Here is a 26,284-nt window from a genome sequence, read left to right on the forward strand (position 1 = left end):
ACCTCACTCTCTGTGTCCTTCTCTCTGTTTCTCTTTCTATGTCTCTGTCTCTGTTTCTCTGATTTATCTTTGTGTGTGTCTCTGTTTCTCTGTCTGTCTTTCTCTTTGCTTCACTGTCCCTGTCTCTCTCTCTCTGTGTGTGCGTGTGTCTGTTTCTGTCTGTGTCTCTATCTCTATGTGTATATCTGTCTGTGTCTGTATCTGTTCTTCTCTGTCTCTGTGTCTCTGTCTCTCTCTGTCTCTATGTCTATCTCTTTGACTTTAGGCAAGTATCTTTATTTCTCTGACCTTCCAATTCTCCATCCTTAAAAATGAACCATTGGGCATAAAGTCAGGAAGATATGACCCCAAAGCTAGCTTCTCTTATTTAACTACCTGTGTGATACTGAGTGTTATACTGTGTTATACTGAGTGTGGTAGTGTGATATTATTTCCTTATCTGTTAAAATTCATCATGGCACTTAGAGTCAGAAAGATTTGAGTTTAAATCCTGCCTTAGCCAGGTATTACTGTATGACCCTGAGTAAGTTACTTAATCCTTCTGAATCTCTGTAGCCTCATATAAAATGAAGATTGAAACTCAGTGGAGCTTTTAGCTCTAAAGATCACAAAATTAAATGATTAAATGATCAATGATTCTGTGATATAGCAGTTAGTCCATTAACTTGTTTTTCTATTCTTACCACTCTGGTTTTTAGAGCAGTGCAGTGGATAGAATTCTGGGCCTAGAATTAGGAAGATTCTGAGTTCAATTCCAGCCTCAAACACTAACTTTCTGACCATGGGCAAGTTACATACTTTACCTCAGTTTCTCCAACCACAAAATAGGGATAATATAACTCTTGCCTGCCGGGATTATTGTGAAGATTAATGAGATAATAATTGTAAAGTGCTTAGCACAATGCCTGGTACCTATTTTAACAAGTGCTTGTTTACATCTTTTTTTCATCTCCCAAGATGATTCCAGTTTGGAGAAAAAGTCAGAAGGCTCCAAGCAAAATTTGGTGCAAGTCATTGATAAGATACTTTAGGCCTGTCTGTTCCCAATTCTTCTGCCCAGGAGTCTCTGCCCTTCAGGAAAATGGGCAAGAGCTTGTCATTGGGACATGACCTTTCCCATCCCCATTCCTAGTCTCACACTGTCCATTGACTGTCAAGAAAGAGAAGTGACACTCTGGAGTGAGCCCCCAAGTCAGAGGAGGCAAACAAAATAAGATTGAGGTAAGATTGTGGGTGGCAGGCTGAAGGGGAAAAGATGTAGACATTTCTGGGAGAATTTGTTCCTTTTTTAAAATGTATGCCTTTCATATATTTCTTCAGCAGTTAAGGCAGCCACCACAGCAAACTCTCATTTCCTGTCAGCCTTAGCCTTGCCCCTCTTGTCACCCTGCAAGTACCCAGTCTCTCTCTCTCTCTTACAGCACCTAGGTGAAGCCAGGATGATGTAACTGTCCCATTCAGTGAGATCTGGTTTTGTCTGGCAACTGAATCACCAACTACTAATTGCACATCTAGAACTGGACTTCTCACTGTCATTTTAAGCTCCACATTCCCAAAATGGAATGCATTATTTCCCCCTAAAATTTTCCTATCATGTAGACTTCCATATAAATATTGAAGGTATTTACTGTCTGTGTTACCCCGGCTTGCGACATAATGGAAGGCTTTAATTCCTCATGTACTCATTCCACGGATCCAATCTGTTGCCAACTCTGACATCTCTCTTATATTTCCCCTCCTTTCCACTCACAGTTGCCAACCTGCATCTCATTGCTAGACTATCAGAAGAGCTTTCTGATTGCCCTTTATATCTCAAGTACTCTCCCTACTTTAGTCCATGCTTGTTAGGCTGCTAAAATTATTTTCCTAAAGTGTACATTGCACTGAGTTACCTCCCTACTCAGTAAACTTTAGTGGCTCCCTATTATCAGTAGGATCAACCTTAGCATGTTTTTCTACCTTTCCAGTCTTCCATGTATTCTATGATCCAACAATACTGGCCAACAACAACAATATAGGCTACTATATCTCCTCATTCTACGGCTTTGTACGGGTTGGATCCCTATACCTAGAGCACTTTTGCTCCCTACTTCTGCCTCCTGGCTTCCGTGAATTCCCTCAAGACTCATCCTAAAATGTGCCTTCAGCAGGAAATCACTCCTGGAATATGTCCCTCTTCCACCTTCAGTCTTCCTTTCATGCATTACTTTTGAATTTATCTCCCATTAACACTGTCTATATCTTGTATGTACTGTTTGCCTGAGTGTCATCTCACTCATTAGAATTAAATTTGGGGGGCAGCTAGTTGGTGCAGTGGATAGAGCACCAGCTTTGAAGTCAAGTGGCCCTGAATTCAAATGTGACCTCAGACACTTAACACTTCCTAGCTATGTAATCCTGGGCAAGTCACTTAACCCCAATTGCCTCAGGGGAAAAAGTTAAATTTGAACTGTAGTATAGAGATAGAGAATGGGCCTGTGATTGATATGGGGAACAACAGAATTAGGAAAATTCATCAATGAATGCTAGTCAGCATCTCCTCTGCAATTTATAGTCTTTGGGACTTGCTGAGAAATGTTGAAAGTTTTGAGGGCTGGGATTACATTTTTAGTTTTCTTTGTGTCAACAGTGTTTAGCACAATACATCACTCATTTGTGTATCAACAAAATGTAATTACCCACATAAGTATCAACAAATTTGAGCAAATTGTTGATTGTTGCTTTGGGAAACTTATTTTGTTTCCTAAATTTCCTAAATTGTTGCAAACAAACAATCAATAAAATTGAATGGATAGATCATCAGGCCTGAAGTCAAAAAGACTTTTACTTTGTTTCCTAAATTTTCTCAATTGTTACAAACAATCAACAAAATTGAGTGGATAGATCATCAGGCCTGAAGTCAGAAATACTTTTACTTTGTTTACTAAATTTCTAAAATTGTTGCAAACAATCAACAAAATTGAGTGGATAGATCATCAGGCCTGAAGTCAGAAAGACTTTTACTTTGTTTACTAAATTTCCAAAATTCTTGCAAGCAGTAAACAAAATTGAGTGGCTGAAGTCAGAAAGACTTTTACTTTGTTTACTTAATGTCCTAAATTCTTGCAAACAATCAATAAAATTGAGTGGATAGATCATCAGGCCTGAAGTCAGAAAGACCTGAGTTAAAATCTAGCCTCAGACATTTACTAGCTATGTGATCCTAGGCAATTCTCTTAATCCAGTTTATCCCAGTTTCTCATCTGTCAAATGACCCTGAGAAAGAAATGGCAAATCAGTCCAGTATCTTTGCTAAGAAAACCCCAACTGGAGTCAAAAGCATAACTGAAATGCAGAACAATAAAATTAACAAATTTGTGATTGTCTGGAAGGAGGACTCAACATTCCCTGCTCTCCTGATTGCTACCACCATCCCTTAACATTTTCCCCATCCCAAGTTACATTCCCCTCTCTCTAGACCGATGGAAAATCACCATTTTTCACTTTAGCCTTACCTCAGTCCTACGCCTTTGACAAAGTCCAAGAGCCCATCCCAGGGAGCACAAGGCCCATAACCAGTCCATGACACTTGTGGCCATTTGGGTCTCATCAATCAGGACAAGTTCTGAAGGACAGAATCTAACAGACAGCTTCAATCGATCAATCAATAAAAGAGTAGCATTAATTAAGCACCTGCTATGTGCCAGGCACTGTGCTAAGTGCTTTACAAATATTTCACTTGCTCCCCACAATGACCCTGAAAGGCAGCTGCTATTATTATGCCCATTTTACAGTTTAGGGAATTGAAGCAAACAGAAGTTAAGTGATTTACCTAGTCACTAATTAGTGAATAATAAGCTAGAAAGTGTGTGAGGCTTGTTTTAAAATTCCTGATTCCAGAACCAGAGCTCTAACCATTGCACATTGCACAATATAGCTGCTTCTATCAAATGCCTGCTAAGTACCAAGCATGGATATGCAAAAACAAAATACATGGAAATACAAAGACATAGAGTGACACAATTTCTTTCCTGAAGAAACTTCCATTCTATTAGGGAAATCAATGTGAGTGTTATGCAACATGCTTAAACTTATATATTATAGTATCTATGCAGTGGTGGGAAGCACCTTTTTGACGTAGACTGAACTGATTTCCCTTTATGGGTCAGTGCCTCTGTCCTTGGGTTGGCTGTGGGAGCTAGGGACTGACCCCTTGCTGTGACTGCCTTGCTGGGGGAGGCTGAAAGGCCCTGTCTCTGGGGAATTGGAGTTTAGGGCCCTTATATTCCCTGCCAGTATGAAAGGTTGCTTATTGGTGGGTGAATGTGCAAGCCGAGGGGTGTGACATGATTTTGAATTCAATGAGGAATTGTATCTTTTTAAATCATATTACAAATAAAATAGTTTTTATTGTATTTTATGCTCCACAGGTGCTTCCTTACATTGTATCCTAATCCTAAACCTGAATCACTGGACTGGCATGAGCTTGACCTGAACTTGAACTCACACACATGTATTTAGCTGTATGTGTAACATGCAAGCATGTGTGCACATGTGCATTGTAGGTATGTGTGTATATATAAGTATACACACATATGAATGTATATGTGTAGGGGTCTCTATATAAACTGATACAATATGAAAATGAGAGAAAGACTAGGAAAGGTTTTTCATGCATTGGAGCTGAGTCTTGAAGGGGACCAGATTCTTAGGGTTGAATATAGAAGTGGGAGGAAGACTAAGAAAGGTTTTTTTTTTTCATGAATTGGAGCTCAGTCTTGAAGGAAATCAGATTTTTAAGGGTGAATATGGAAGTGGGAGGAAGACTAAGAAAGGTTTCTCATGCATTTGAGCTCAATCTTAAAGGAAATCAGCTTCTTAGGGTTGACTATGGAAGTGGGAGGAAGATTAAGAAAGGTTTTTCATTCATTGGAGCTCAACCTTGAAGGAGACCAGATTCTTAGGGTTGAAGGTGAGGAGGAAAGAAGTTCCAGATATGTTTGGAGGCAGAAGATGGAGAACCATGTATGAGGGCCAGTAAGAAGAGAAGCTGAGCTGGTTTGAAGTGTTTATGGAAAGGTGTCATGACCATTGAGACTGGAAGGTAGATTTTAGATCCCTACAGAACCCATGGGTGATCTACACAACCAATCTTCTCTATAATAGTCTTCTTTCCCAAGCAAGTTCTGAGCTGCAAGGGCTCCCCTAATTTGTATGAGTAGAAATAGAAGAGCTAGGGTCCAAAGAGCTGACTCCACTCTTATTTGTGACCTTCTAGCCATGAAGCCTCTCTGCATCAAGGTTACTAAGAAAGCTTAGGAGGGAAGATTCAAAGCTGGTGTTGATCTCTTGGCCTTCTGCTTGGATACTTTCCTTCAGATCTATGGTCTCTCCAGTCCTTGCTGACACTGAATGACCTAAGTGCAGAGTGATCACAGGAGATGATTGGAGACAACATAATAGAGTGGAAAGAAAAATGGCTTCAGAGTCCTGGGTTCAAATCCTGGCTCTGTCAAGTCTTATTTGTGTAATTCTGGGGATGTAATCCAACCTATCTGAGTCTTTGTTTCTTTATTTGTAAAAGAAAAGTTCTCATTGTCTCTGAGAAACCTTCTAGCACATTGGATGTCATGATACTGGACTTCAAAAAGTTGGTGGTTAAAATCTTGAACTGGGCAAGTCTTAGCCTCAGTTCCCTTTTCTGTAAAGAGAATGATAGCATGTATAGGAGAGATTTGTTGTGAGAATGTGGAAACCTTATAGGGTTACATATAAATGTGAGCTGTTATGATCTCAGGGCAAACCAGTTAATATATCAGAACTCAGGATCATAGATCAAGGGTTGGAGGGACTTCAGAAATCTCCTTTGAAATCTGAAGGATTCCAAGGTTTTTCTTTGGAAATCTGATGCTATCATTTGAGGAAACTGAGACCCAGGGAGACTAAGGGATTTACCCAACCCTTAATCAAATGAGGCAATAATGTACAACATGAAATAGTGGAGTCATCTTCCATTGAAGTTAGTGGTATGGGCTGCCCTGCTAGAGATAATGGGGAAAGAGAATAAAGTCATGCATCAGGGAATGGAAAGGGGAATGATCCTTCTGGTATAAGATTAGAGGTCTGTGGTGAGCCTGTCCTCTCTTTTAAACAGGAAAATCCCCACTGCCTCTGGAAGGAGGAAGGAGGGAGAAAGCCACTGCTGTCCCTAGTTCCAAGATGTTTTCTTTTCCAGGGCTCGACTGGTTGAGGCCAGTTTGGGACAGAAGTTTATCTTGATCACAGGCAACCAGCAATTTCCTTCTCTCTCTCTCTCTCTCTCTCTCTCTCTCTCTCTCTCTCTCTCTCTCTCTCTCTCTCTCTCTCTCTCTCTCTCTCTCTCTCTCTCTCTCTCTCTCTCTCTCTCTTTCTCTCTTTCTCTCTCTATCCTTTATTCAAATTTTATCTTAATATTTAATTAACATTTATCTCTTTCCCTGTCCACCCCAAAATTAGAAGAAAAAAGAAAAACTTTTTAACAATGTGCATTGTCGAGCAAAAACTAATTCCCACATTGGCTGTGTCCAAAAAAAATGTGTCTCATTCTCTAACCTAAGTCTGTCACCTCTTCATTAGGAGGTGGATGACATGTCTCCTCATTAGTATAGAATCAAGATTGGTCATTACACTATTCAGAGTTCTTAAGTCTTTCAAAGTTCTTTCTTTATAATATTATTGTTTGTTAATAATGACCTTCCTGGTTCTCCTTCTCTTATCCTTTTATTAATACTTATCACAATCATTTCCCACCATTTCTCCTTTCCTAATAGACTCATCTCTTAGGAAAAAAAAAAGTCCAAAACAGCCCCACATACTGGCCAGGTCAAACTACTGTTAAGTCCTAAAATAAGTCAAATTCATAACTGGAGGAATAAAGCATCTTTAATTGAGGTAATAGGATAGCAAACCTGCCAATCTGGGGGATGTCTCATTGGGAGATCTACAGGAAAGTTCTCATACTTTTAGGAGAAAAGGGATAAAGGGTCACATTTATAGCAAAACTTGGCCTATCAGATCCTTGGCAATCCAAGCTGGCTTCTTCATGACTTGAATCTCTCTTTTTTTTTTTTTTTCCCCTGAGGCTGGGGTTAAGTGACTTGCTCAGGGTCACACAGCTAGGAAGTGTTAAGTGTCTGAGACCAAATTTGAACTGGGGCCTCCGGAATTCAGGGATGGTGCTCTATCCACTGCACCACCTAGCTGCCCCTTATGACATGAATCTCAATGGAAGGGGGAAATGGACATCAAAAGCTGGTCTGGCTCAAGCTGGCTTGTTTACAAGTCCCAGGGTGCGGATTAAGGGTGTGCCTAAGAACAACCTAAGAGTAGTAGGGTGGTAAAGACATTACTGGAATTTTGATATTACTATAGAATCATTAAGAAGGAGTGGCAGGTACCATTACAATTGATATGAGCAAATTTTTTTTATCATTACATTCACATTTTTTTTTTGTTGTTGTTACCACTTAGACCTTACTTTGCACATAGTCTACCATCATATAGTACCTTGGGAAAACCCTGAATTTAAACTTGTACTATCCAGGTTCAAAGCTTCCCACTGCCACCTCTCACTAGTGCGTGACCTTGATTCAGCCACTTTACTCCCTGTTAACCTCATTTGCAAATTGTTGTTATTATTTGTTCTTTGTTCTCTGAGGACCAAGAGATGATGAGTCATGATGCCATGACTTCCAAGTCCATTGGATTTAAGTGATTGAGGGCAATGCAAAGTCACCTACCTCCCTCTCTCCTCCAAAGCCATCTGGGTCCAGTGGCCAGCTACAGGTCAGGATGACTGAAGATGGCCCTGGATGCAGTAGAAGACCTTGGACTTTTGAAGCTAAATTCTTTCCCAGGTCTCTGTTTGTGTGAAGTACTGCCCAATCAGACATTAAGGCAAAGTAAAAATGAGGCAAAGAATGGTTTCTTTTACCTAATTAAAAAATATCAGTCTGGGACAGAATTTCTGGTCAAAACAGAAATAATTTCTATTTTTACTCATTCTGAGCTACTGAAATCCAAAGAATGATAAGAAGCAGCTTGACCTGGGACCTACTGATTATTTAGGCCATTCAATGAGAGCCAGAGTGATTTGGGTTTTCAAGGCACAGTCCTTAAGAAATCTAGTCCATAAATCCCAAGATATCCCAAGTTTCAGCAATCAAAATTTACCCTTCTATGCAGAAGAGGTTGTCTTAAAGGTCTCTAGCTATGAATTTATACTACTGTGACATTTTCAGGGAAAGCAGGGAGTTATGGTCTTCAGGCATCAAGATCAATCATTACCTTGATCTTAGGCTTTTCAGGTTTTGTTTCCTTTATATTATTGGGGTGACTATATAATCATTTCTCTGATTATGCTTCCTTGTCTCTCTATCAGGTCATATAATCTTCCCAAGCTTCTCTGCATTCTTCATGTTAGTCATTGCATCACTTTCCAAAAACTAGTTGACAACAGTGATCCAAGATTTTAGGATGTGAATAAAGATAAAAATTATGTATCCCCAAGTCAGTGTTTCTGAAATTAATTTGATCATGGAATAAATTGGAGCTTTGTGGCAGCTAGGTGGGACAGTAGGTAGAGTGCTTTGTCAACTGGGTGGAGGTTCTATCAGAGATGGGAGAGGAAAGATGACCAGTTTGATGATAGCACCCATGATAGTAAAGGGAAAGAGGGCTGTGTTGGTGGGGAGGGGGGAAGGTAATCTAGACAGATCTGTGATACAAGTCACCTCTGCCTTCTTTCCTCAGGACTCAGTTCAAATCCCACTTAAAATCCACAAACCTTCCCGCCCTCCCAATTTCTGTCCCTTCCAATTCCTCATCTTTCCTTGGGGTCATCTCCCATTTACAATGATCATAACTTGTATGTCCATAATTACTTACTTTTATCTCCCTAGTTATTAGAATGTGAGTTCCTTCAGGGATTCAGACTGTGTTTTTGCCTTTTTTTATATCCCTGGTGCATAACATATAATAATTTCACCAAATTCTCATTGATTGATTGATTGACTAAACTGACCCTGAGCTAAGATTGGCCCAGAATAGCTCAGAATATTTTGGTGATGTTGTGAGTAGGATCAATAGTCCAACAAACATGTTTTTCTATTTTTGGTTCATTTATCTGTAGTCAATGGATTGTAAGCCTGATGGAAGAAAGGGAGGGGAAAGATGGGGAAAAGTGAGCAGTTTCCCATAATTCCCATAATTTGCATGTTAATCACATGCAATGCTGGTAGTTTTCATAGTTCTTGCAATAGAACAGTCTTTAGAAGAACAACAGTGTTTTTCACATACCTCTGCAAAGGATTTTTTCCTTCCAGATATTTGCATAATTTAATTTCCACAAAACAACTCCAGCTCCCACAATCTAGGGGATATCCAGTACTTTGTGCTTATATATAAGGGGTAAGTATAACAAAGAGAAAAGGAAGACTAAATAATTCACCTCTGTGTGCATTAATAAGTCCTCTATCCTCATCTCTCCTGAAAGAGAGCTTTATTAAGCTTTCCCTTAGTTTTTGGAAGTCAAGAAAAAATTTGAAATGGAAGGTTTTTTTAAAGAAAGTTGGTTTAGCAGAGGGCAGAACTAGCTCCCCCTGAACCTGTGTAAGTCTCCCATTACATAGAATTCAAACAAGGGTTCAAACTAAATGGCTTACACATTAGTAGTTTCCAAAAAAGAACAGTTTCCATAGTTTGCTTGAGATGTACATAATTAGGTAAATACAAACATTCAATAAAATTTGGGTGAAACCAAAACACAAGTTAATGGGTGAGTCCCAAATCTAAACTGCATGAAGCCTCAATTGCTTGCTATAATCTCTGGTTTCCCTAGAATGTCTCTGAGGTCAAGCAATATTTCACCACACAAAGCTAGGTTCAAACAATATTAATAAGTAATAAAAGTATTTTTCCCACACTTCCCCTACTGCTCAAGGACCACCTTCTCCTTGAAGCCATCTTAAAATAACTTTGTACATGTATTCTCTCCCTCTAACTTCTTGTATGCTCTGTATTTACTTTGTTTTTATTTTCTTACGTATATGATATTTCTCCCTCCAGGGAATATAAGTTCCTTGAAGACAGGGACCTTTTAAAAATCTTTATCTTGGTGTCCCTGGCACTTAAGACACCTATTTTTGTTATTATTGTTGTGCAGTTATTTCAGTCACATCCATTTAGAACCTCATTTGGTATTTTTGTGGCAAAGAAATGAAGTGATTGGCCATTTTCTTGTCTAGCTCACTTGAAGATGAGAAAACTGAGGCAAAAAGAGTAAAGTGATCTGTTCATTTAAGTGTCTGAGACTAGATTTGAATTCAGGAAGATGAGTTTTCTTGACTCCAGGCCTGGCACTCCATGAACACTGAATTTAAATTAGGTAGTTCAAAGGTCAAGAAGAAGAGGAAAGAACAAAATCAACTGCTCATGTGAGGTATTAGATTTTCTCTTTTTCTGTGTTCTAGATCTTCCTTCAGAATCAAGACTTAGGTTTATAGAGAATCAGCTTTAAAGGACATGATCTTTCCTTTGAGCCTTGAATTCCAAACTCTGCTCTTTAGCTTGCTGGTATTTCCTGGAATACTGTAAGAGGCAGTTGAATCAAAATATAAGCCACCATAGTCTGATGAAGAAGAAAGTAGAAGTGTCATAGAAAAAAAATTGAAGCCCTGACCTGAAAAGAACTCTGGAGAAAGGAACATGGTCAGGGCTAAAATATGGAATATCTGTCAATGAGCATTCCCTGCTAATGTGGAGAATAATCTCCATTTTATTCTATAAATTGTGGAACTGAGATGGCTAATAATTTTTACTAAGCATCTTGATTACTTGAGCTACCCTACTAGCTACAAGAAGCCAGACTGGGAATTGGAATTAACCAAGCAGGATGCAAAGTGAGTTCTCCTTAAGCTGGTTATGTCATGAGGAGCAGGCCAGCCCAGATTCCTGAGGAGCAGCTCAGTCCAGTGAACATATCTGACAAAGTCACACCATGTCTTGTGAGAAACAGCACAGCCTGGAGAACAATAGTCAAACCTGATGAGACCACTATGCAATTATCACCCCAACCCCCTGACTTAGGTTTTTGTCTTTGTAATACCTGCTGTCTATGCCTTCTCCAAGCCTAGTTTTAGCTATGTTCCCATATATGTCTGCCTTCTTCAGAGGAATAACCCAAGAATACAACCTAACTCTTGTCTTTCTCAGACAAAACTCTGGAATAAGGTTGACAAAATGAAAGTAATCCATGATAAAGGAAGGAAATGTCAATAGGCCACTCAATCAAGAGTGAGAAGACCATGAGAAATGGAGTGGAGAAAATTATACTGGCTGCTTTACCAGAATTCCGAAGAAGAAAACAAAAAAAAATTGGTGTTTTTAAATCGAATGTCAACATAAAGAATACAGTTGCTTCTATCTCATTTTACAGGGAAAAGAAAATGTAGAAAAATCTTTTTCCATACGATGAGAGTTTAAAAAGCCCTTGTTTGAAAATCAAAAGACCTAGATTCTAATCCTACTTCTGTCCCTGGTTACTATGTGACTTTCCCACTCTAGGCAAAGGATCCAATAGAATTGTCATCTTCCTCATATCCACACATCCATTAACCTAGCCAAAGAAGGCATCAGTATTCTTGACTGTCATGGCACACTGCTGATCCACTTAGAGCTCATAGTCCTCTAAAACTTCAATTTCTCTCACCTGTAGGATAAGGACATTGGATTAGATCATAGATCTAGTTGACTAGATTGATAGGTTGATCAATTGATTGATGATTGATATAACTGACTTGATTATAGAATCATAGAATATCAGAGTTAAGAGTGGGAGAGGCCCATAGATCATCTAATACAGAACTTTTAAAACTCTTTCCTCTCACAACTCCTTTTTGCCCAAGAAATTTTTATGTGACCTCCTCTTGAAGCCACGTGTTTCTGACAGTGTTTGTGCATGTACAATGCAAAGTGTGCCTATTGTGTGTTCAGAACCAAGGCTTTAGTAAAGTTGCATGATACACTATGAGCAAGAACTGCCAGAAACACCTCAGATTCATTACATGTATGATTTTGAATTAATTTTTGGTTGTTGCATTCAAAACCTTTTACTGCTGCCAGATTTTTTGCAACCACCACATTCAGTTACACAAGCAACACCATATGGAGTTATGACCCACAGTTTGAGAAGCTTTTGGTCTACAACCATGATAAACTTGATTCTTCTCAGCAATTCAGAGATCCAAGCCAATCCCAATAAACTTTGTATGGAAAACCCCATCTGCATCCAGAGAGATACCTATGAAGACTGAATGTAGATCAGTGCACATTATTTTCACTTTTTTCCCTTCTTTTTTTTTTTCTTATGTATTTCCCCCTTTTGTTTTGATTTTTCTCCCAATATGACTCATATGGAAGTATTTTTTAAATGAATGCACATGTATAATCTTTAAAAAAAAAAAAAGGAAGAAAAGAAAGCAGCTTTGATCTAGTGCAAATTATTCTAATTTTATGAGTAGATCTTACCCTAGATTCACTACGAAGGGTTTAGCCTCTTTGGTAGTCTGAAGTTATTCTGGTAAGGTAACCTGACCAAGATTGCTCTTTTCCAGTTCCAGAAAATACAGGGTCATTTGTATAGCAGAAGGAAGCATCAGAATGGACAAACTTTATTTTAGCAACCCTAGACTTCCCTCGCAAACATCCAGACAAATCCACCCACAAAGAACATTCCTGAAAGGCAATTTGGCAAAACCATAACTGAGAGTATCTTTCACTTTCTCTTTTGTGGTTCACAGATGAATTAAAAATGGAGCCATGTCCTTGGATGTTGATATTTGTTCTATTCCCAAATCTTCTGACTACATTGTTACAGAAAATGTGTATTCTATCTATTCTTTGAGCTCTACTTTTTCACTCTGCATCACATCATATAAGTCTCCTCATGTTTTTCTGAATTCTTCATATTTATAAATGTTTACAGCTGAGAAACCTTATATTTTTCTTGTGTCTCACGTATGTCTGGCTTTTCACCATACAATGGGAATATATTTTGTTTCCAGACTTTTATTTGAACAAATAATGCTGCTATGAATATTTTCTTTATTGATGACACATACTTGAAAATTCCTTTTGCAATATCTCTTACAAGTGATCCCTCCAGCTTTCATTCAAAGACCTTAAATATTTAGAACTCACTAAATTCCTAAAACTACACCTTCTGTTATTGGACAATTTTCATTATTCATGTTTTTCTTTATCTCAAGCTGAAACTTTTTTCTGTTCAACCTTCTCTTTTAACTCTGCCATCTGGAGCCAAGCAGCACACATCTACTTCTCTTGTATATGGCAATATTTCAAATACCTATAGTTAGCTATTGTGTCTACCTCTCCCCTTCCAAATCTTTCCTTCTCTAGGATAAACATCTCCAGTTTCTTCACTTTTTTTTTTCTGAAGCAATTGGGGTTAAGTGACTTGCCACTTAAGGTCACGCAGCTAGCAATTCCTTCATTCTTTATATCACATGATTCTAAGTCCCCACATCACCTTGGTTAAACTCTTCTGGACATATTCTAGCTTGTCATTAAAAAGTTTCTGTAATTATGTTAACTATATAATAATAATAGCTAATTTATATAGCACCCATTTCATGCTAGGTTCTGTATTAAGTACTTTGCAAATATTATCTCATTTGATTCTAAAACACCTGGGATGTGGGTGCTATTATTGTTCCCATTTTAAAGATGAGAAAACTGAGGCAAACAGATTAAATGACTTGCCCACAGCTAATATTTGTGGGAATAAGAGGATGGGAACAAAGTATGCCTCTATTGTGTAGGGAATGGTCAAATAAATTGTGGCACATGACTGAAACAGAAAATTTCTCTATTGTAAGCACTCATAATATGAAAAATTCAAAGAAACATAAGAAGACTTGTATGAAATGATGCAGAATCAAAAAAGTTGAGTCCCCAAACTTGTTGATGTTTTCAGTGTGGAAAAACAGGACATTTGAGAGCCCAATGTAGATATGGAGATAGAGTGAGGAGACAGGCTGAGAGGAGACCTAAAACCTTATGTCCAAAATGCCACAAGGGCTTCACTGGACCTCAGAATGTAGATTGACCCAGGGAAATAAGAGGTAGGGCCCAGCACCAAGATATTATACAAAAGACAGGTGGGCCATGGTGGCACCTGAGTTTACACACAGAGAGTCTTTAGAAGGTCAGAACTCTGATATGATCTGTCAGCCAAAAAGCAATCAGATGACAGAAAGGGATTACATGATCAATCAACAGAAAAGCAATCACATAACAGAAAGGGATTACACTTGTGGAGAATACAGGTTTTTAAAACCAACAGGGCAGTGTCCAGTGCAAACATCTCCAATGCAATTGCCAGGTGATGAGGAGAGATCTAGAAAGTGGTAAATAGAAGGAAATTAGATAGGTTAACTGCTTGGGAGAAAGGGTTTGCTTGAATTCCTACAGAAGGAGAAGGAAACAGATGGGTGGCAATGAGCACCTGGAGAGAGACAGAAAAAGAGAAAAATCTGGAAACAAAGGAGAAGACCTAAGAAGATAAAACTGTTGCAGGACTTGAAAACCAGCAGGAATCATTGGATTCTCTAACACAAGATAAGACTATTGCAGGACTTCAAAACGTGCAGGAATTATTGGATTCCTGGAACATGAACTAGTGGACAATGGATTCCTTTTGGACTATTTCTAGGACTTATGACATATATAATTCCTCATGTTGATTCATGTTGTTTGTTTCATTACTACTAGTCTGTTATGTTACTATGTGCTTATGTAATTATGTGTAATACCTCCCATACTGATGGATTTATGTATACCTGTTTTAAGAGTGAGCTCCTTCAGAAACCTGCTAATCTGATTTGATTTCACATTTCCTTTGGTGTTTTCATCTCCCTTCCTGAGCCATCAGGGAAGGTGTGATCACCTTCTTTTTTGGGGTTTTTGCCTCCTTGAGAAGTCAGGGAGGTCATGACCACCTTATGTTATAAATCAAAAGAAATCGAGAGATGTCATGAGCCAGAACTTGAAACAAGGTGCTAATGCTAATATACTTAGTTCACACCTTTAAAGGAGAGTTCACACCTTTAGATAGCATATAGACTAAGATTGACTTTGGGAGATTCACAAATCAGGATTCAGTTGAGGAGATTCACAAGTCAGAGGACAGAAGCCCACAAGCCCACTCTCTTGGAGGTAGAGTCAGATTCATTTTCAACTTCCACCTTTGTGCTGGATGGAGACATTGGAAACTCGAGAGGCTGAAGCTGGCAGAGACAAAGGACTAGCAGCAAGAGTTCTCAGAACCAAGGAGAGAGATAGGCCTCTAAGAAAGCTAACCAGGCTCCAGGAAAAGATTCAAGACTTTGAAGGAGAAAATAGAGGATCTGGACTTTAACTCCTGGCTGCATTTGAGGTGAATATTGAACTTAACTGAAATTAAGGCTGCCTCCAGAAGCCCCCACCCCAAGAAACCTGCTCCCAGAGAACATTACAATTTAGAGAAGAACATTATAATACCAAGGACAGCATCTAGTACAAAGAAGGGATTTACCAGATGCTTGTAGACTGATGATTTATTTAGATTTTACTGCTTGGTGTAGAGGCATCCTATATAACATAGTATAATAGAAAGTACAGCAGTTCTTGAGTGCAAATCCCACCTTAACCTGGTACACAGAACTGTTCTCCACTAATCATATCAAAAGGATATTATTGACATTTTATACTAACTAAAAGAATGAATATACAGTTAATCTTACCACATTGTACACATAAAGCTAACCATTAAGTACTCAATTTATGTCAGAAGATAGAATAAGCAACAAGAAGCAACTTAATTTTCTAAGAATTCACAAGGCTTAAGGAACAAGCTCTCATATTGTTCAACTTTGGAGTTTTGGGGGGAAATTAAATTGAGATTGAAAAGGAATGTCTTCAGTTCTTTTTTAACTACACAATCTGAGTTCAAATCCTTATTTACAGATACTCATACATTTACTATGTGACATGAGTAAATAGTTGAATACTTGTGGGCTTCAGTTTCCTTATCTTTTAAGTTATTAGACCAAGTGGCTTCTAGGGACCCTTCTAATTTTTTAATATTATGTGATTCTTGCTACCTGTGTGAGTTGGTTAAGTCACTTAATTTTTGTTGATCTTGATTTCCTTGTCAGGAAAATGAGAAGGTTGGACAACATGATAGAGAGGGGAATTAGTTCCCATCTCCTGGGTCTAAAGTCAATTGTTCTTCTTACTTTTCCATATTTGCCCTCACTTCTCAAAGGTGGGCCTTTGACCCAAGGGCCAATAACTGCCACTAGTATTCAATTTATAAACTCTTAGAATTAAAGCTGTTGTTTCCCAAACCCTAAATGATACAATATAACCACACCCTTAATGAGGAAATGAGTAGAATGCTGGAGCCAGGAAGACCTGGGTTTGAAATCTACCCCTGCCAATTACTATGGACAATCACTTCATCTCTCTGAGCCTCAGTTTCCCCATCTGTAAAATTATTATTTTACACAAAGCAGCACTTGGGCTGCTTTGTGGCTCAAACACATAAATCACTTTGCAAACTAGCTATTATATTTTTAGTCACTGGACCAATGCCCCTGCTAAGGAGAGGCAGAAGTAGCTGGTTCCTGATGGCCCTTCTATCTCTCATTGAGGGAGTGAATCCCTCTTATACCTATAAACTGATGGAAATTATTTCATTTAGGTTCCCAGAATGGACTGATGAAGACAACTCATTTGCTTACCTAAACCAAAATCCTCCCTACATTTGTTTCAACTGTTTGAATTGAAGGTAAATTGCAGCAGAACATACCCTGCCCTAAAGCAATTTGCCTTCTGACTAGGAAACAAGTGCGGAGTATTTGGTGCCAAACCAGATAAACAACTAAGCCTGTAGGATGAGTTAAGTTGGCTGCCAAAAATTGATTTGACAGACAACAAGAGATAGTAGAGACAAGCACAAAGATACTCAGGAGCTCAGTGCCTTCCCCAGGTACTGCCTATCTCTGAGACCATGGGCAAGTTATGTTGTCTTTCCTAGCTTCATTTTTCTCATTTCCCTCAAAAGATTGTCAGACTGAAGGCTGATGGAGAATTTAGAGAGTGATGGGAAGTTTGGGATACTTTGACTCTCATCTCCAGCCATGAGAAAGCCATTTAACTTCTCTTCACCTCAGTTTTTTAATCTGTGAAATAGGTTTCATGGTATCACAGATCTAAAGCTGAAAAGGATCTCAGAGGTTGTCTGGTTACAATCCCCTTATTTTAAGAATGGATAAACTGAGTCATAGAGAGGCAAAATGTCTTGTAGGATCATGGCTCTAGGAAGATGTAAGGGGATGCATAGAGTGATACCATCATTTTATAGAGGAGGAAATTGAGTCCTGGAGAAATGAAGTGAAGTTACTTGTGTAAGTCACAAAGATTCTAAGAGCAGAGGTGACAATTGAACCAGTCTTCTGATTCCAAAGTCAAAGTTCTTTTCAGTCCACTCAATGTTATAGGAGATAAGGGTTTTGTGTTGAGTGTCAGTCATTATCCTTATTATCATTACTTTTGGTTTACATCTAAAAAACAAAACAAAAAACAAACAACAAAAACTTGGAAACATCAGATTTAAGCTGGGATGCTAAGGAAGCACTTTTTTTATTTTGTAAACATTCCAAGGAATAACCATAGCCTCGGTATATCCCAAGAAGATGGGAATTACACATCTAAGTGGTGGTAATAAATACTCATTAACTACACTATCTGGGATTTGTTCCTAAGCCAGAACTACCCAAGAAATGGCTAAACAAATATCTCAGGATTTGACTTTCTTCATAATTGTTCTCTACACCAAATCAACCAAATCACAGGTTTATCCCTATTAACTTGGGATAGAAAAGTGGAATGGATAGATGTTTTGGGAGTTGATGGTGTCTGGGTTTTTTCCCCCGTACTCCCATTTTATGGTCTGGTGATGCAGTGTGCTCTCCATACTAAAATGGTACCCTCTACCCACTAATTGAACTATTAAGGACAGAGATTGTAAACACTTTTCTGTGTATGTAAAATTTTCCTGATTGAATATCAGTTCTTTGGAAGTAAGGGATTTTTCATTTTTGTGTTTGTATTCTCATTCCCTTATATAGCACTTGCATATAAATGATTGATCAAGCCACTGGCCTTCTGACTTTCAAGTATGAGAAATGGATAAACATTTGTTATAAAAATTAAATTGGAGAAATGAAATTTAAATTAGAAAACTGAGACAGACCCATAGGTACATCAGTGGATGGTTGGAGTTGGGGTTATCTTCCCCAAAAGAATGTAAGAATGAAAACTCCTTAGGGGCAAGGATGGGATTTTATGATGGGGATGATGGTCTGAGATTTTAAAAGAACCTTTTTGTTCTTGGCACTGTTGAAGTCTCCTTGATGCATTCAGGATGGGGGAAGGGCAAGATTACAAGTCTCCCTACCCATTGGGCAAACACTTAGTTTCAAGCTCTTTTGTTGCTGGGGGGAAATTCCCCCCGAAGTTTTGAAGAGAAAGGGATGGGACTCCACTCTAGGGCATACATAAATCTTCTTGAGACCTGTTCACCCGTTACTCCCTTGCTGACCCTGTTTTGGTGGACACTGGGGGTGTCCTTTCTCATGAGAAAGCAATAAATTCCTTTTTACCTCTCCTGAGGCAGGACTCTGATTGATTAATTGGATTGGGCAGGGGAGGGAGGGCAGTTTCTTTCCTTTATATTGACTCAAATCATCAAAGGCTAAGAGATGTCTGTCTTCCTCTCATAGTTCCCCCCCAAAAAAGCTAATTCTCCCTGTTGAATTATTCCAAAGTTTTGTTGGCTTTGTAGTAAGGAAGTTTTCTTTCAGTCTAACTTAAATCCTTCCTCTTGTGATTTACCTTCTGTCTTCTATGGGCCCACACCCTCCATTTGAAAGTTCTTTACATATTTGAAGACAGTTATCAAGCAATTTCCCAACTTGCCTTTCCCAAGCTGTCAACATCTAGTTCCCTTTAATGTATGTCTTACCTTCCATCCCTTTAATTGTTGTTTTCCTTCCTCTAAAAATCCTCTCTACTTCATTAATTTAAAAAAAAAAAGTTTTATAATTGCCCATCTTCTCTTTCCCTCCTGTCCTCCCCTCAGCACCACACCTAGACTTTGATTTGGAGCTCAATTAAAAGAACATCTCTGACTACAGAACTGGGTGGTGTGTAACCTCCCAGAGAGCAAGTCCTAAGGAATTCCGGGATCTGATTTCACATCCCACCACAGATTAAAAACATCTGACTTGAAAGAGGGAAAGAGGACTGATATTTCTAGGGAAATATAATGGTAGTTTTGGGGTCCCCTGACCTCGGGAGCCTTCTGTTCTAACAGTAAGTCAGTAATCCTAAATCTTCTAGCTTTGGAGCGGCCTCAGGGACTTCCCATCTTCCCAAATTAAGAACAACAATCTGTCTGATTCCGACCAGACCATTCCTCAGTTCATGGCTGACTATCAAAATAGCTTCTGGCCTCAAGATAGTCCCAAGGACCAAACTCCTGATACAATAGTGATAATCTTTTCAGTGAAAACCAAATTCTGGGAGACCATTCCTGAGCTGTAGAATTAGCATATCTATGATAGAAGCTGGATAAATGTGTCTCTTTGCTTCTGTTTCTCTGCTAATTTATCTTGGCATTACAATTATAATAAATTTTGCCCCTTGACTAGGAGTTGGGTTCAAGCCTGCAAATTCTTTTGAGACATCTCACAATACCGGTCTGGGACCCCAATCTTTTGGAGTCCTCTTTCCCAATTTCAACAGGACTGCTAGGAATGTGGACACTGGTGGCAAGTCATAAGTTCTTAACCAAAAGGTATAGAAGAATCAAAAAAGAAACTATAAGTAACTTCAGTTACATGGAATTGAAAAGCTTCTACCCAAAGTCAAAACAGTTAAGATAAAGAGGTAAAATGTTGATTGATTAAGAATATTTGCATCTAATCTCTGATAAAGGTGACATATCCAATACACACAGGGGAACAATCTCTAAATCCAAGAACCATTATGGAATGCCTATGGTATTCTCAAAAGAAAAATTGCAAGCTATCAAAAACAAAACAACAACAACAACAAAAAGCAAAAACAAAAACAAACAACAACAAAAAAACCAACATGAAATATTGATCCAGATCACCAGTATTTAGTATTATAGAAATGCAAATCAAAACAATTTACCCAGCAAATGAAGATGATTCAAGATAGGAACAATCAATATTAGAGATATTATAAAAAGGAACATCAATAACATTATTGGAAAATATATAACACTATTGGTAGAATGGTGAACTAATTCAGTCAATTTGAAAATTTGGACGTAAGCTCTAAAAATGACTAACCTATTTATATTCTTTAAGGGAAAGGCATATACCTTAAAGAGGTAAAGGACAGAAAGAAAAAATGCCAAATTAAAAACAACAACAACAACATTCATAGTGATAGATTAGAATAGTCACCAAAGAAAAATCGGATCAAGAAGGAAAGAAAGAGAAAGAAAACAAAATGCAAGCAAATAACAACAGAGAGAGTGACAATGCTATGTTGTGGTCCACTCTCAGTCCCTACAGTCTTTTCTCTGAGTGTATATGGCTCTCTCCATCACTGAACAAGTGATATTGGTTTGAATCATCTCATTGTTGAAGAGAGCCATGTCCATCAGAACTGATTATTGTTGCTGTGTATAATGATCTCCTGGTTCTGCTCACTTCACTCAGCATCAGTTCATGTAAGTCTCTCCAGGGTTCTCTGAAATCATCCTGCTGGTCATTTCTTACAGAACAATAATATTCCATAATATTCATAAACTACAATTTATTCAGCCATTCCCCAACTGATGGGCATCCACTCAGTTTCCAGTTTCTTGCCACTACACAAAGGGCTGCCACAAACATTTTTGCACATGTGGGTCCCTTTCCCTCCTTTAAGATCTCTTTGGGATATAATCCCAGTAGAAACACTGTTGGAACAAAGGGTATGCACAGTTTCATAACTTTTTGAGCATAGTTCCAAATTGCTCTACAGAATGGTTGGATCTGTTCACAGTTTCACCAATAATGTATCAGCATTCCAGTTTTCCCACAGCCCTTCCAACATTGGTCCTTATCATTTCCTGTCATTTTAGCCAATCTGACAGGTGTGTAATGGTATCTCAGAGTTGTCTTAATTTGCATTTTCTGATCAATAGTGATTTGGAACACCCTTTCATATGACTATAAATAGTTTAAATTTCTTCATCTGAAAATTGTTCATTTCCTTTGGTTGGAGAATGTATGCCCCAGTTTGTTACAGGATGGACTGGGACAAGCCAATATTGATTGGCCAGCAACCTCTTTTATGACTGCTTTAGCTTGTTCTGTGCATAGAGACACAGCAGATGTTACTTGACATTAGCAGAAATAAAATTGACTTTTGCCTTACACAAAATACTCCAGAAGTTATGTTTTCTAAGAAGACTGTTTGTACTAAAATTCTTTATACTAAGTCACACTACATTAGAATAGCAGCTGGATCCCACAAATAGTTGTATCAAAAGCTAAATGTTCTGTATCTAGTTACAAGCAGATGACTAAGCCAAACTTTGACCTTACACATGATTTACACATTTCAGATGAAAAACAGCATATTTCTCACAAAATTGTCACTTTCTCTGAATACAGAAATTACATGAGGGAAAAAACAAACAAACAGGCATTTGACTATAACAGGACAAAGCTTTCTTAGATCTCTGGCTTTCAATTAACCAAAAATGAAAACATCTAACAAACTTCTCTCAGAAGTTCCTTTTATTGCTAAGTAGTAAAATCTTTGCTGCAGCATTACAAATGTCTTTGCTTGAAACAGACTTGAAAAATGAAAATAAAAATCAGTTATTGACACCTTGTAAACATAGGCTATCTCTTTAAATAATAGAAGCAATTTAAAGATGAAGAGATTTCAAAATGGTTTCTCTTGTATTTTCTTCCTCACATGAGAATTTTATTTCCCATACCAATTTCTTTTCTTGGGCTGATAATCTAGCAATGAACAATGGTTTTGTTTGGGGTTTTTCATCTTGCTAGAGAGAGGGAAAAGGAATAAGCCTGGGACTGAGAGCATATTGAGAGGGCTTGCATCCCATCCTTACAGACAGGGAAGAAGTGAGATGTAGGGAAAAAAAGATTCTTTCCTTCTCTGTAACAAAACTGTTAATTTTTTTCAATTGCTTTTTAAACCTTTTCAAACTTTTAAAAATAAGATTTAATAAATTCTATAACTTTCAACTACATAATTTCATTTCTATAAACCCAAATTTGATCAGTTCTGGGTCCACAGGAAAAAGTTGGGTTCTTCCCTTCTGTCCCTTTAAGTAAGTTTCTTTCTTTGTTTAGGGAAGAAAGATGATCTTAAAATTCAGAATAGGTGATAGCTAGATATTTATTGGTGAAACTGCACAAAGCTTATAACACGTGTTCAGCAGGGCTGACAGAATTTTAAAACAGTTTAACATATATTGAATTCCTTAATCTGGGGAAAGGAGTGGGGGAAATGGAAAGAGAAAAAAAATTGAAACACATTTCACAGGGGTAATATGTTGAAAATTATGCTTATATATTGAAAATAAAAAGATTTTAAAATTTTTTAAAAGATTTAAAAAACATAGCTCATACAAGTTGTAAAATTGGACAACATATAATTTAGAAATCAACATAAATACCTTAAATAAATTACATCTAATTAAAGGAGAAAACAAGCATAGGTTTGTCTTTAGGTTGAGTAAATTTGAGACACAGTTTTTGGCTTAAATCAAATACAGATTTAAATTTTTAGTAATAATACTTCAGTATTAAAAATTAATGCACACATATGTCTAAAATCTTATGCCCAAATGAACAATCAAGTTCACAGTTTTAGCATGTACCAGTTAAAAGTGATTCTCATCTCAGACAACTTAGAATCAGATTTCCAATTTCAATATACCCAAATTTAATGTTACATCTTTGGGAGAAAGCTCTCCCCCTTTTGTGAATAAGAGAAATGTTAAATATTCCAGTTTTTATTTCAAAAGTACTGACCTTCACCCTTTCAAACTATTTAATATTAAAAAATGTACTAGTGAATCCCCCCAATTTTAAAGATGACTGAACTTTTTGAGACATAAAATGGCACCTGGAAGCTGAGAGACAAGGGCCTGAGGTTTTTCCAGATGTTGACTTGGGGGCAAAATAGCAGCAGCATGGGTCTCCCCAAGGGCCTATTTTTAAAAATTTAGGGTTCTCTTTTCTCTACCCTCACTCAGTTATTCTGTACCCAAGAAAGGAGGGAAGGGGGAAGAAGAGAGGGAAGTTCTTAAAGTAGAGTCCTAACTATATTCAGGGATCAAACAGCTCCTGTATGGTGACCACCAAGATCTCCCCAAATCCTGTGGAGGACAGTCTCCTGTCTAAAGGGGGGAAGGGAGAAACTGCTTGCATCTCCCATGTAGAGAGAAATGAAAAATGCCACACCCTTCTACACACACACACACACACACACACACACACACACACACACAAACAAACAAACAAACACATACATTCACACAGAGGAGGGGATTATACAAAGTATAGAGACCTAGAACCAGGGGCTTTAAGTAAATGGTGGACTTTAAGGGGGGGGGGGGAGAATGGAAAATCCAGGTTTGCAGAGTTGGGGGATTTCAAACAACAGTGCCCAGAATCAGGGTGGGCAACTGAGGATGGTCAGAGAGGGGAGTTGGGATTTCCAAGGGAAGGGAAGTGCTGAAGAGGGACTAGCTTACCTTACATTGGAGATGTCAGAAATGCTGAGGGTTCCAAGACCTTAGGAGAGGGAATATGAGCAGGATAAACTCCAGGTTTCAAATTATCACCCGGGGCCTAGGCTTGGTTGAGAAGGTAGAGGAAGGAAGGCAGATCATCCTTTTTAAGTCAGTAGCCTGGAGGCTAAGTTTTTAATCTCTTGAAAGCTTAACTTTTAAGAAAATGCTGGTTAAATTGATGGACAAAGAGAAAGGGAACTGTCACAGTGAGACTTCCCCTTTGTAATGTTAGGGGCTGTAAACATCCTTAGAGAATATCCTACCCTCCAGTGGCCAAGCTGGCTCATCCAGTGTCCAGGAGAGAAGAAGGAATACTCATGTAAATGTCATGAACTCATAGAAAAGGACTCAAGCTTTTGAGGGACATCTCCCTACTTTAGACCCATCAGAAAAGCGACCCACTTTTTGTACTCCAAGTTACATCTGGTTTCTCAGTTACATATACCTTAGTTGAGGAGTAAGACAAAAAGAAAAAAATGATATTGGAGTGTTCACATTTCCTTTGTTCTGTGATACATGTTATATGGGTTCGGCTCCATCTATTATGGGGCAGAATAATCACTAGGAGAGTTAATATGCAATAGATTCGGGAGAGCAATAAATTTGGGAGAGCATAATTATAAAGCATATTATACAAAAATAGCATAATAGAGATTTGGTTACAGTCAATCAACCTGAAGAAATCAGGTGAGGCAAAAATCACAGATTGCAAAGAAATCTTATTTTATTTGCTTGAAAATAGCTTCAAGGTTTATCAATTGAAGAATGGCTGAATAAGTTATGATATATGGATGTTATGGAATATTATTGTTTTATAAGAAACAATCAGCAGGATGATTTCAGAAAGACTTGGAGGGACTTCTATGAACTGATGCTAAGTGAAATGAGCAGAAACAGGAGATCATTGTACATGGCAACAGCAAGATTTTACAATGATCAATTCTGATGGACATGGTTCTATTCAACAATGAGATGATTCAGACCAGTTCCAATGGTCTTGTAATGAGGAGAACCATCTGTGCTCAGATAGAAGTGTATGGGAATTGAGTGTGGACCATAACATAGCATTTTCATTTTGTTGTTGTTTGCTTGCATTTTGTTTCCTTTCTCATTTTTTCCCATTTTGATCTGATTTTTCTTGTGCAACATGATAATTGTGTAAATATGTACAAAAGAATTTCACATGTTTACTTGTCATCTTGGGGAGGGGATGGAAAAAAGGGAGGGAAAAAAATTGGAACACAAGGTTTTTTGGGGGGTGAATGTTGAAAATTATCTATGGATATGTTCTGAAAATAAAACATTTTAATAAAAAAAGAAAACAGCTTCAAGGGCTTCAAGCAATTACAACGCAAAATCATAAATGAACAAATGGTTTGTATTTCAGGGTATAGAACTTTTAAAAGTCTCAGAGGAGTGGAGATAGGATCTATGAGGTAGGGGGAGGAACCAGGGAGAAATTGGTAGCTCAGAAAGAGGGGTCAAGGAGGAGCCAAGTGGAATGGATCTGGCGGATCAGAACCCAGACCTGTTTAAAGATATGCCAATCAAGATCTCAAAGGTTGTTTAAAGATGCTCAAAAGTTAGACAATGGAGGCTGATAAAAACTTCAGTCTAGGACGTGGTTATGGCTAATAATAGCCAGATAGGCTCTTTCTGATAAGGGAAAAGAATAAGCTGGTTTCAAAGTCCACATTTTGTAGTAGCTGTGTGACCCTAGGCAAATCAGGTTACCCTGAAGTTTGCCTCATTTGCCTTAAATGTCAAATGAGCTAGAGAAGGAAATAGCAAACCACTTTGGTATCTTTGCCAAGAAAACCCAAATGGGCTCATGAAGAGCCCCATATAATTGAAACAAATAAACTACAAAAAAGAACTGGAAATAAAATTAACACCCAGACAATATCTAGACAAATTAAGGTACATGGGTGCAATGCAATAGGATTTCACTAAGAAACAATGACTATAAAGAATTCAGGGAAACATGAGAAGACTTATATGAACTGATGCAGTTTAAGTAAGCAAAATCAAGAAAGCAGTTATATGACTACAACATTGTAAATGGAAAAACAAACAAGAAGAAATTAAAGACTGGGGAGCTATAATGACCAAGCATGGCTCTTAAAAACAGGTATGCTGCCTGGAAAATTCACTTCTGAGAAATATACCTGATCTTGTAAGAAACAAAATATCTTACCAAAAATTCCACTGACTCACTGATGAATGCAGAAAAGATTTATTTTACATTCTTGAAAAAATGGGTGCCTTGGTGAATAGACACACCTTTGAAACTCCAAAGGCAGCGTTTGATTTCTTATCCTGAAGCACAAGTCCTCTCCTGATTCC

At 38.0% G+C, this 26,284-nt stretch overlaps 1 protein-coding gene across 2 annotated transcripts in view; it reads right to left on the minus strand.

Annotated features, from left to right (window-relative positions):
- Nucleotides 1-24,180, minus strand: part of NOS2 (nitric oxide synthase 2) — a 99,755-nt gene extending 75,575 nt beyond the window's left edge. For both annotated transcript variants that reach the window (XM_074263666.1, XM_074263669.1), the window contains exon 1: nt 23,900-24,180. The gene's annotated coding sequence lies outside the window, so the exon portion shown is untranslated. The remainder of the gene's footprint in view (nt 1-23,899) is intronic.
- Between the last annotated feature and the right edge of the window lie 2,104 nt (nt 24,181-26,284).

This window comes from Sminthopsis crassicaudata, chromosome 4 (assembly GCF_048593235.1).
Source record: "Sminthopsis crassicaudata isolate SCR6 chromosome 4, ASM4859323v1, whole genome shotgun sequence".
Taxonomy (NCBI): Eukaryota; Metazoa; Chordata; class Mammalia; order Dasyuromorphia; family Dasyuridae; genus Sminthopsis; species Sminthopsis crassicaudata.